This window comes from Leucopleurus acutus (genome assembly GCF_964270905.1).
Source record: "Leucopleurus acutus genome assembly, chromosome: 1".
NCBI lineage: Eukaryota > Metazoa > Chordata > Mammalia > Artiodactyla > Delphinidae > Leucopleurus > Leucopleurus acutus.
In genome coordinates this window covers 27,496,924-27,508,122 of record NC_139142.1, presented here as the reverse complement: position 1 = coordinate 27,508,122, position 11,199 = coordinate 27,496,924, and the positions used below count along the sequence as shown (strand labels likewise).

Sequence of the window (11,199 nt, the reverse complement as noted above, 5' to 3'; positions counted from 1 at the left end):
TGCTCACATAATTTGATGGTCATTTTATATTGATTTACTCAACAAATATTTATTAAGGTGATACTAGGTATTTAATAAGATATGGTCTTATCCTCAAGATACTCATTTATGATGGAAAAGAGAAACATGTAGATGAATAAATACGGTAAAATAATGATGCTAAGATAAAAGTATGAGGGAGTAGACATACAGGTGGAAAGAATGATTTCTTTCTGCTTGGTTGGAATGGGGAGGGGAGAAAGACCAGAAGCAGTTATGTTTGAGTTAATCTTTAAAAAGAACTAGAAAGGGAAGGTGTCTGTACCCACATCTGAGACTCCAGAGGTAGGAGGTGGGAGGGAGGGGGCTTTATATGACATGCTAAAGGGTTTGGACTTAATCCTAAGGTCAATGGGGAGTTATTAAAACTTTAATTAGGGTGGATAACATAATCAGATTAGATGTTTTACATGATCACAACATAGCTAAGAATGGACAAATAGATCATTGAAACAGACTAGAAAGTCCATAAGTAGACCTATATATTTATGGCAATTTGGTATGTTATAAAGCTGGTATTTCAAATCTATATGAAAAGGAAATTACATTAAAAGCCAAATATTGTGGAGTCATTCCATTGGGGTTAGAATCCTGATTTCACCAGTTAATATCTGTATGAATTGGGCAAACCACATAGCCATTTGATGCCTTCTTTGTTTCCCTTTTTAAATGTTTTGTTTAATCCTCAAAACAACCCCAATAAGATGGGGTTGAATTGAACAGTACCTGTTACAAGTAAGTGTTGTTCAATAAATGTTAGTGATTATTGTATTATAATGACAAGTTGGCTATCCATTTGGAAAAAAAATTAGATTTCTACCTCATATCCTTCACGAGAAAATGTTTCAACTGGATCAAAGTCTAAATATTTTTTAAGCTATGAAAGTATTAGGAAAAAAACAAGAAAAATGTGTATAGGCTCTGAGTAGAATTCTTAAAAGAAGATGAGGAACATAAAAGCCATAAAAGAGAAGATTGCTAAGTGTGGATACATTAAAATTAGATTTCTCTGCAAAACAGCTTCCCCCAAAATTAAGACAAATAAATGACTGACCAGAAGATTTTCCAATATATATAACAAGGGTATGAGGAAATGGATAGTCATGTAGTGCTGACAAGAATGCAGATAAGTATAACCATTTCAGACAGCAGTTGGGCAGGATCCACTAAAATAAAAATTACAGATATTGTGTGAGCCCAATTCTATTTTTTGGTTATTTACAGGTATCATATAGGTGATTTCCTTTAAAATGATCAGTGCATTTGCATCACATGATCAGTGTGATGTAAATGCATGATAAATGTGTAAAAAAAATTCACACATGTGTACAAGGAAGTGTATATAGAAGGATGTTTACTGCACCACTATTTATAATAGAGAAAAATTGAAAAGAATGTAAATATCCATCAGAAAGTTTTAACTATGTTATGCCTATACTATGGAATGTCATGAGCATTTAAAAACAATGAGGTAGACTTAAAAATAGGCAAAGGACTTGAACAGACAGTTCTCTGAAGAAGACATATAGATGGCCAAAAAGCCCATGAAAAGATGTTCAACATCACTAATCATTAGGGAAATTGAATCATTGTGCAAATTGAAATCACAATGAGATACCACCTTATACCTATTAGGATGGCTGCTGTTAAGGATAAATAAACAACAAGTGTTGACGAGGATGTGGAGAAGTTGGGACTGCTGTGTACTGCTGGTGGAAATGTAAAATGGTACAGCTGCTATGGAAAATAGTATGACGGTTCCTCAAAAATTTTTAAATAGAACTACTATATGATCCAGCAATTCCACTTCTGGGAATATATACAAAAGAATTGAAAGCAGGATCTTGAAGAGATACTTGTACACCCATGTTCATTAGCATCACTATTCACAATAGCCAAGAGGTGGGAGCAACACAAGTGTGTCCAAACAGATGAATGAATAACCAAAATGTGGTATATACATGCAGTGGAATAGTATGCGTTTATACTATTCTGACACATACTACAATATGGTTGAACCTTGACGTCATTATACTAAGTGAAATAAGCCAGTCACGAAAAGACAAATACTGTAATTCCACTTATATGAGGTACCTAGAGTCAAACTGGACCAATTAGAACCTCCTTATTCCCTTTGCCATTGTGATTATTTCAAACATGGGTGATCAGGGTCAAGCCAAATAGTCTTAATCAGAGCTCTTACTGGAGAGTTGTTCTTCTTCTGCGGGAGAACTGTTAGATAGTGTTGGCTTTGGAATTGAGTGACCAGGTGTGCCAATACATTAGAAAAGGCTACCTGGGTTTTACTTTAATTGTATAGCCAAACCTAATCCTACCTAATGTAAGATGTACGTCTCCTAAACCAACAGAAATAAAGTGGAAAAGGGAAGCTCAATTAACAAAAAAAATTAAAAATAAAAAAGCAGAATACACCACTGGAGATCCGTATACTTCACTATATGTAAATTCTAAAAGAAAAGAGGAAAAAGAAATGCAGAAGAGGGGAGGGAAGAAGAAATAATGGAAAATAGAAAACTAAGTTGGGTAGGGAGAAGTCCAAACACAGTAGTCAGGATGAATGAATGTGAGACTAGGTTAAGTTCCCTTATTAAAAGACAAATGCTCAGATTGGCTATTTTTAAAATCTTGTGGCTATATGGTATTTACAAGATGTGCCTAAATCAGGATGACACAAAACTGTTGGAAATAATGGGAAAATACACTTTCCACACAACCCAGTAACTCCACTCCTAGGAAGTCTAACCGAGAGAAATGAAAACATGTCTACACAGAGACTTGTACATCAATGTTCATATTATCTTTATTCATAATAGATAGGAACTGGAAACAACCAAAGTATCCGTCAACAAGTAAATGGATAAACAAACTGTGCATTCATACAATGGAATACTATTTGGCAATAAAAAGAATGAACTACTGGGCTTCCCTGGTGGCGCAGTGGTTGAGAGTCCGCCTGCCGATGCAGGGGACACGGGTTCGTGACCAGGCCGGGAAGATCCCACATGCGGCGGAGCGGCTGGGCCTGTGAGCCATGGCCGCTGAGCCTGCGCGTCTGGAGCCTGTTGCTCCGCAACGGAAGAGGCCACAACAGTGAGAGGCCCGCGTACCGCCAAAAAAAAAAAAAAAAAGAATGAACTACTAATACAATAACATAGATGAATCTTAAAACTGTTAAGCTGAGCAAAAGAAGCCAGACACAAAAGAATGTATACTGTATGATTCCGTACATATGAAACTCTAGGAAGCACAAACCCAATCTATAGTGATGGAAAGTAAATTGATTGCCTGATGTGGAGAGAGAAGATTGGCTCTTGTAGAGGTACAAGGGAGTTTGGGGGGATGATGGAAATTTTCTGTATTTTGATTGCTGTGATGGCTACTTGGATATATTGATTTGTCAAAAAGCATTGAAATGTGCACAAGATGGGTACATTTTATTATTTGTAAATTACACCTCAGTAAGTTAAAAGATGGGAAAAGGCATGCAGAAATAATATGCTGTTTGAATATGCAATATGGAAAATATTGAGGTTTTCTTTGTAGCCTAACATGGTCAATTTCATGAAAGTTCCATGTACACCTGAAAAGGAGGTACATTCTGTATTATCTGGTATTATCAGGATAAAAGGTTTGATATTTATGCATAAGATCTACCTGATTGTTTAGGTATTCTGTATCCTTACATTTATTTTTGACTCTTTGATCTGTCTCACACTGAGAGAAATAGAGTTTTCTAATCTTAGTATATTTTGTCTATTTCTCCTTGCATTTCTTAGAGTTTCCACTTGACGAAAGTTGCTACTGTGTTGTTTTGTGCATGGATACTCATAACTGATATTTTTTTTGGTGAACTGTAGCCTTTAGCATTATAGTGTATTCTTTTTGTCTCATTTAATGCTCTTTAGCCTGAATTCTACTTTTTCTTATATTAAGAACAGGATCTTTGCTTTCTTTTTCTTTTCTGTAATGCATTTGCCTTATCTACTTTTGCCTGTCCTTTTATTTTTAGCTTTTCTGAATTCCTTACCCCCAAAGTAAGGTGCCCTTGCACAGTTCATCTTGTAGACAGAATTGCTAGAGACTAGTCACTTCTATGTGTTTTGTTTTGTTTCCTTTTCTGAATAGGAGTGTTCACTGTAGTTGTCCTGTTCCTATTCCACCAATTGTATATTTGGTGTTATAAGGGCAGATAATTTGCCCTCTTGGTGCATAGGTCTCTAGATCAAAAAAAGCCACACCTCCTGATACTGATACTACTACATATACCCCTTGCTGTAGAGACAGCTGTGCTCCACCTAGATCTCTTGGACTTTGAGCATGATGTCATGATTGGACAGGACTTGGAGAATGTCTGTGTGGAGGAGGGGGTTGTGTAGTGTATACGTGGCCTGTGGTAGAGAAAGCGAAGTCAACGTTTGGCAACTAGAAGGGTAGAGTGTAGCAGTTGTTGGTGCTGTTTACCAAATATTTCTGGCTCTCTTGTTTATGGAGCCAGGGTAGGATGGCTCTTTTCCACCACCTTTGAAGTGAGGTGTGGCAATGTGAGTGAAGATGACATATATCATTTCTAGGCAGAAGTTTTAAAAGTCATTATGTGATGAACTATGCTCCCTTTGGCCTGCCTTTCAAATCATGAAAACATAGAGATGGAACCTTGCTTTGCCTGGATCCCACAGAACATCCCAACACTAGGGTAAATGAAAAATAGACATTTGTTGTTTTAGCCACTGAGATTTGGGTTGGTTTTTTTGTTTGTTTGTTTGTTTTTTACAAGAGCATAACTTAGCCTATACCGACTGATAAAGCACATGTTTAAAAGTCTGGGTTAGAGCAGTTGGACAAGAAAAAGAAAAGGTATCCAAATTGGAAAAGAAGAAGTGAAATTATCTCTGTTCACACATGACATGATCTTACGTAGAAAATCCTAAAGAATCCATTTGTAAAATCTGTTACAACTAATTAATGATTTCAGCAAAGTTTCAGGATACAAAATCAACATGGAAAAATCAGTTGCATTTCAGTACGCTAACAGTGACCAATCAAAAAAGAAACTAAGGAAACAATCCAATTTGCTATAGCATCAAAAAGAATAAAATACCTAGGAGTAAACCTAACTAAGGAGGTGAAAGACTTGTACACTAAATTACAAAATGTTGCTAAAAGTAATCAGAGAAGATACAAGAGAATGGGAAGACATTCTGTGCTCGTGGATTGGAAGACTCAATAGCAATAAAATGTCCATGCTACCCCAACTGATCTATGGATTCAATACAATCTCTTATCGAAATACCAACAACGTTTGTAGAAATGGAAAGGAAAAAAAGCCAATACTGGTATGGAATCTCAAGGGATCCCGAATAGCCAAAACAATCTTGGAAAGGAAGAACAAAGTTGGAGGCCTCATGCTTCCTGATTTCAAAACATACTACAAAGCAGAGTAGTAATCAAGACAGTGTTGTACTGATATAAAGACAGATATATAGACCAAATGCAACGATAGAGAGCCCAGAAATAAACCCATACACATACAGCCGTTCCTTTATATTAGCAGGGGCTTGGTTCCAGGACCCTCACAGATGCCAAAATCTGTGGATGCTCAAGTCCCTTATATAAAATGGTGAAGTATTTGCGTATAACCTATGCACATCCTCCCATATACTTTAAACCATCTCTAGATTACTTATAATACCTAATGCAATGTAAATAGTTACCAGTGCACAGCAAATTCAAATTTTGCTTTTTGGAATTTTCTGGAACTTTTTCCCCCAAATATTTTCTATCCCCAGCTGCTTGAATCCACCGGTGCAATACCTTCGGATATGTTGGGCTGACCATATTGCCAAATGATTCTCTACAAGGGTACAAGACCACACATAGGAAAAGGACAGTCTCTTCGACAAATGGTTCTCAGAAAACTGGATATCCACATGCAAAAGAATGAAGTTAGACTCTTACACCATATACAAAAGTTAACTCAAGGTGGATTAAAGACCTACACACATGACCTAAACTATAAAACTAGGAGGAAACTTTAGGACTTTGGATTTCACAATGATTTATTGGGTGTGACACCAAAAGCATTGACAGCAAAAGCAAAACTAGACAAATGGGACTACATGAAACTTAAAACCTTTTGTGTAGCAAAAGAAACAATCAAGAGAGTGGAAGGCAATCTATGGAATTGGAGAAAATATTTGGAAATCATATATCTGATTAGGGATTAATATCCAAAATTTATAAGGAACTTCAACTCAACAAAAATGTCTGATTTTAAAAACGGGCAAAAGACTTGAACAGACAGTTCTCTGAAGAAGATATACAAATAGCCAACAAGCACATGAAAAAGCTCGACATCACTAATATGAGAAAGGCAAATCAAAACCACAATGAGGTATTACATCTCTCCCGTTAGGGTAGCCACTATCAAAAGAACAGTAAATGAACAAGGGTTGGTGAGGATGTGACCAACATCCTATTAATTGGAACACTTGTGCACTATAGGTAGGAATGTAAAATGGTACAGCTGATATGGAAAATAGTAGTTTTTGAAGTGGTTCCTCAAAAAAATTATAGAATTACCATATGATCTGGCAATCTTACTTCTGGTTATATATACAATAGAATTCAAAGCAGAGTCTGTAAGAGAGATGTGCACACCCATGTTCATTGCAGCGTTATTCACAATAACCAAGAGTTGGAAGAAACCCAAATATCCACTTAAAAATGATAAAGATGGCAAGTGTAATGTGATGTGTGTTTTACTACAATTAAAAAAACATATTACAAGATCCAAGCGATGGCACAGTGAGAAATGAAAGTTTAATGATCAAAGGAAGTCACAGACCCATTAAGAATTGCTCCTCTGTTTGCTGTAGTCCTGTGGGACTCATGGACACAAGCCCTGTTGGCTTTCAGAGCTAGGTGTTTTAGGGACCCATCCCTGATGTGAGAACCTTAAAAGTTGGGGCACAAGATGTGGGTCCAAACCTTTCACTCCTCAGGGAGAAGGTGGGAATTGGGGGTTCCCTGCCCAATTGTATGGCCCTGTACTGAGGGTGAGGTTCATGGTGAGAGTGTGTCTCAGCCTTTCCTACCCATTTCGAGGTGAGTATTTTCTCATCTACTCGATGTGTAGAAGTCGCTAAGCTAGTTTCTGTTTCTCCCAGAGGAATTGCTCTGTACGTGGCTGTACATTCTGTGTGTCCATGGGAGGAAGGAAGTTCATGAGCCTTCTATGTCACCATCTTGGTCCCTCTTCATAATAAGGAAATTTTTTACTTATAGAAAAATGCAAGGAAGTGCTCAAAAATTGATGGGGACTTGCCAAAAGAAACAGGAACCAGCTTGAAAAGTTTCATGTTGGTCAAATTTGACACAGTTTAAGGACCAAAATTAGTAATGACAGTAGTGGATTATCACATGATTATTTTTAATTTTTATTGATATATATTTGATGTATAACATTGTATAAATGTAAGGTGTACAACATGTTCATTTTTAATAAAGAATCCATGTGTCCATAAGATATTAAGAGTAAACAAAGAAAATGGGAGAGATGGGGGAGCTTTTTTGTATAGGAATATTACAACTAATAAATGTAGAAGGAAGGATAGAAATATAAAATCATTTACAATCACCATTGTAATAACTGATTTGGGCAAGAATCATCAGTGGATGTCAGAAGCATTGCTAAAAAGCTGTAGGGAACAAGATACTTTCAGAACCTCAAAGTATTATCCCATAGATTACTATACATACGTTTACAATAGAGAAATTTGGCAAACACTGCCTTGCCCAAATGATCAAACTTGATGTCACTACTGATGGGACAAAATGACATAATGTACATCATGGTGTGGGGTATATAAGGATACATTAATTATCTAGTATTTTTGTCCCCCCAGATTAAAAAAAAAACCTAAATCTAATTATGAGGAAACTGAAATCCAAAGATTAGAGACATTCTGCAAAACAGTCTGTTTGGAGTCTTAAAAAATGTCAGTCATGAAAGAAAAAAAAAGGCTACAGACCTGTTTTTATATTAAAGGAGACTAGGCATGAAAACTAAATGCAATGTGTGATCCTTGATTGTACCCTGAATTAAAAAAATAAGAAACTGTAGAGTTCTCAGAGCTCCTGGTACGAGCGTCTTCCCTTGGGTGGATTCTTGGCTTTTCTCCCAGCATGGCCCCCAAACACCAGTCTTCACTTCCACCCCAAGCAAAGAAACCAAAGAAACCGAGACTGACTTCTGCCTCCAGGCCAGAGGAAACGTCTGCTTCTCCGAACTTGACCAATGAAGAAAAAGAACAGCAAGAAGCAATTGAACATATTGATGAAGTACAAAATGAAACAGACAGACTTAACGAACAAGCCAGTGAGGAGATTTTGAAAGTAGAACAGAAATATAACAAACTCCGCCAACCATTTTTTCAGAAGAGGTCGGAATTGATGGCCAAAATCCCAAATTTTGGGGTAACATTTGTTAACCATCCACAAGTGTCTGCACTGCTTAGGGAGAAGGATGAAGAGGCACTGCATTATTTGACAAGAGTGAAGTGACAGAATTTGAAGATACTAACTCAGGTTACAGAATAGATTTTTATTTTGATGAAAACCCTGACTTCGAAAATAAAGTTCTCTCCAAAGAACTTCATCTGAATGAGAGTGGTGATCCATCTTCAAAGTCCACTCAAATGGAAATCCAGAAAGGATTTGACAAAACGTTCAAATCAAACGCAGAATAAAGCCAGCAGGAAGAGACAGCATGAGGAACCAGAAAGCTGCTTCACCTGGTTTACTGATCATTCTGATGCAGGTGCAGATGAGTTAGGAGAGGTCATCAAAGATGATATTTGGCCAAATCCATTACAGTACTACTTGGTTCTGGACGTGGATGATGAGGAAGGGGAAGGAGAAGAAGATGATGATGAAGAGGAAGAAGGATTGGAAGATACTGATGAAGAAGGGGATGCGGATGAAGGTGAAGAAGATGAAGATGATGATGAGGGGGAGGGAGGAGAGAAAGATGAAGGAGAAGATGACTAATGGAACACTGATGGATTCCAACCTTCCTTTTTTAATTTTGTCCAGTCTCTGGGAGCAAGTTGCAGTCTTTTTCTTTTCTCCTCCTCTTGTGTTCAGGCGCCCTGTTTTTGAGGTCTCTTTTCTCCTTTATACCATGGCTCACAACTTATTTTGGGGGAAAATACCTTGAGCAGAATTCAGTGGGAAAAGAATCTCTACCCCTTTCTGTTCCAAATTCATTTTTATCCTTTCCTGTCTCAACAAAAACTTTATGGAATCAACACCACCATTCTCTGTGGGAAAAAAGAAAAACCTTCTGCTCCCTTAGCTCTGCTGGAAGCTGGAGGGTGCTAGGCCCCTGTGCAGTAATACATAGAATTCTAGCTTTTTTCCTCCCTTCTCTGTATATTGGGCTCAGAGATTACACTGTGTCTCTATGTGAGTATGGACAGTTAGCGTTTTCCAACATGTATCTGTCTACTTTCTCTTGTTTAAAAAAAGAAAAAAAAACTTTAAAAAATGGGGTTATAGAAGGTCAGCAAAGGGTGGGTTTGAGATGTTTGGGTGGGTTAAGTGGGCATTTTGACAACATGGCTTCTCCTCTGGCATGTTTAATTGTGATGTTTAACGGACATCTTTGCAATTTAAGATGACACTTTTAAAATACAATTCTCTCCTAATGATGACTTGAGCCCTACCACTCGATGGGAGAATCTGCAGAACCTGTAGGATCTTATTTGCAATTGACATTCTCTTTTGTAATTTTGTTCCTGTTTATTTTTAAATTTTTCTTTTTGTTTCACTGGAAAGGAAAGATGATGTTCAGTTTTAAACGTTAAAAGTGTACAAGTTACTTTGTTACAATAAAACTAAATGTGTACACACACACCAAAAAAAAGAAACTGTAAAGGATATTATTGGGACAATTGAGGAAATTTAAATAATGGGCCGATTGTAATTGTATTTATGTTAAGTTTCCTTAGAGTGACTAGTATATAGTACTTGCATGTAAGGATAGCTTTGTTCCTAGGAAATACCCGCTGAATGTTTAGGTGTGAAGGGTCACAATAGCTTCAAGTAACTGTTTAATGGACTGGGGAAAAACAGATAGATAGATAGATAGATAGATAGATAGATAGATAGATAGATAGATAGATAGAAGAGGGAGGGAGAGAGAGAATGTAGCAAAACATCAACAAATGATATGCCTAAATGAAGTGTATAGGGTGTTTATTTACTTATTTTTCTTTTGGCTGCATCCTGCAACTTGCAGTTTCCCTGACCAGGGATTGAACCCGTGCACTCTGCATTGGCAGGCGGATACTTTTTTTTTTTTTTTTGATATCAATGACCAAACTTTAATGAAATAACATTTATGCTTCACCAGCATTATTTCTAGATCAATTCAGTGGTGATTCAACAAAATGAACAGCTCATTTAAAAGGATGCATAGTATTACTATAGAGGAAAGAAGTACGTAATATTGAAGAACATTCACTTTTTAATCACATGAATACAAACCTTACCACGTGTGAGTTTGGTAATGTCCACTATGTCCCTACTCTCTCTGATAGAAATCTCTCAAATATAAAATGTGAAGAGTCCCTACTTCCCTGTGTCATTATAAAGACAAAATAAGATCACATCTGCAAAGCCCTTGACAAAATTGGACTTGTTATGAAAACTCAATAAATGGAAACTCTTAATTATTGTAGACTCTTCTATTTCTTCTATTGTTAGATTTTAGATTATTTCCTATTTTTTCTAGAAATAACAGTGAACTATACATCTATTTTCGTGTTTGTTTATATTTTACAGTATATTTACAGACTCAAGTTCCTGAAGTCACAATACATATTTTTAAAACTCAGACATAGGTTAATAAGTTGCATTCTAGATAAATTGTATTAATTTATACTTTTACCACCAGGGTGTGAGAAGGCCTATCTCAATAATCCTTTACAAGTGGCTTTTTCTTTTTTACATCTTTATTGGAGTATAATTGCTTTAGAATGGTGTGTTAGTTTCTGCTTTATAACAAAGTGAATCAGTTATACATATACATTTACGTATACATATACATATACATGTTCCCATATCTCTTCCCTCTTG

At 36.6% G+C, this 11,199-nt stretch overlaps 1 pseudogene across 1 annotated transcript; it reads left to right on the top strand.

Annotated features, from left to right (window-relative positions):
• The first annotated feature begins 7,713 nt into the window (after window positions 1–7,713).
• LOC309963404 (protein SET-like) lies at window positions 7,714–9,792 on the top strand (annotated as a pseudogene). Its single transcript has one exon. The product of its transcript is annotated as a protein SET-like (transcript).
• Window positions 9,793–11,199: the final 1,407 nt, after the last annotated feature.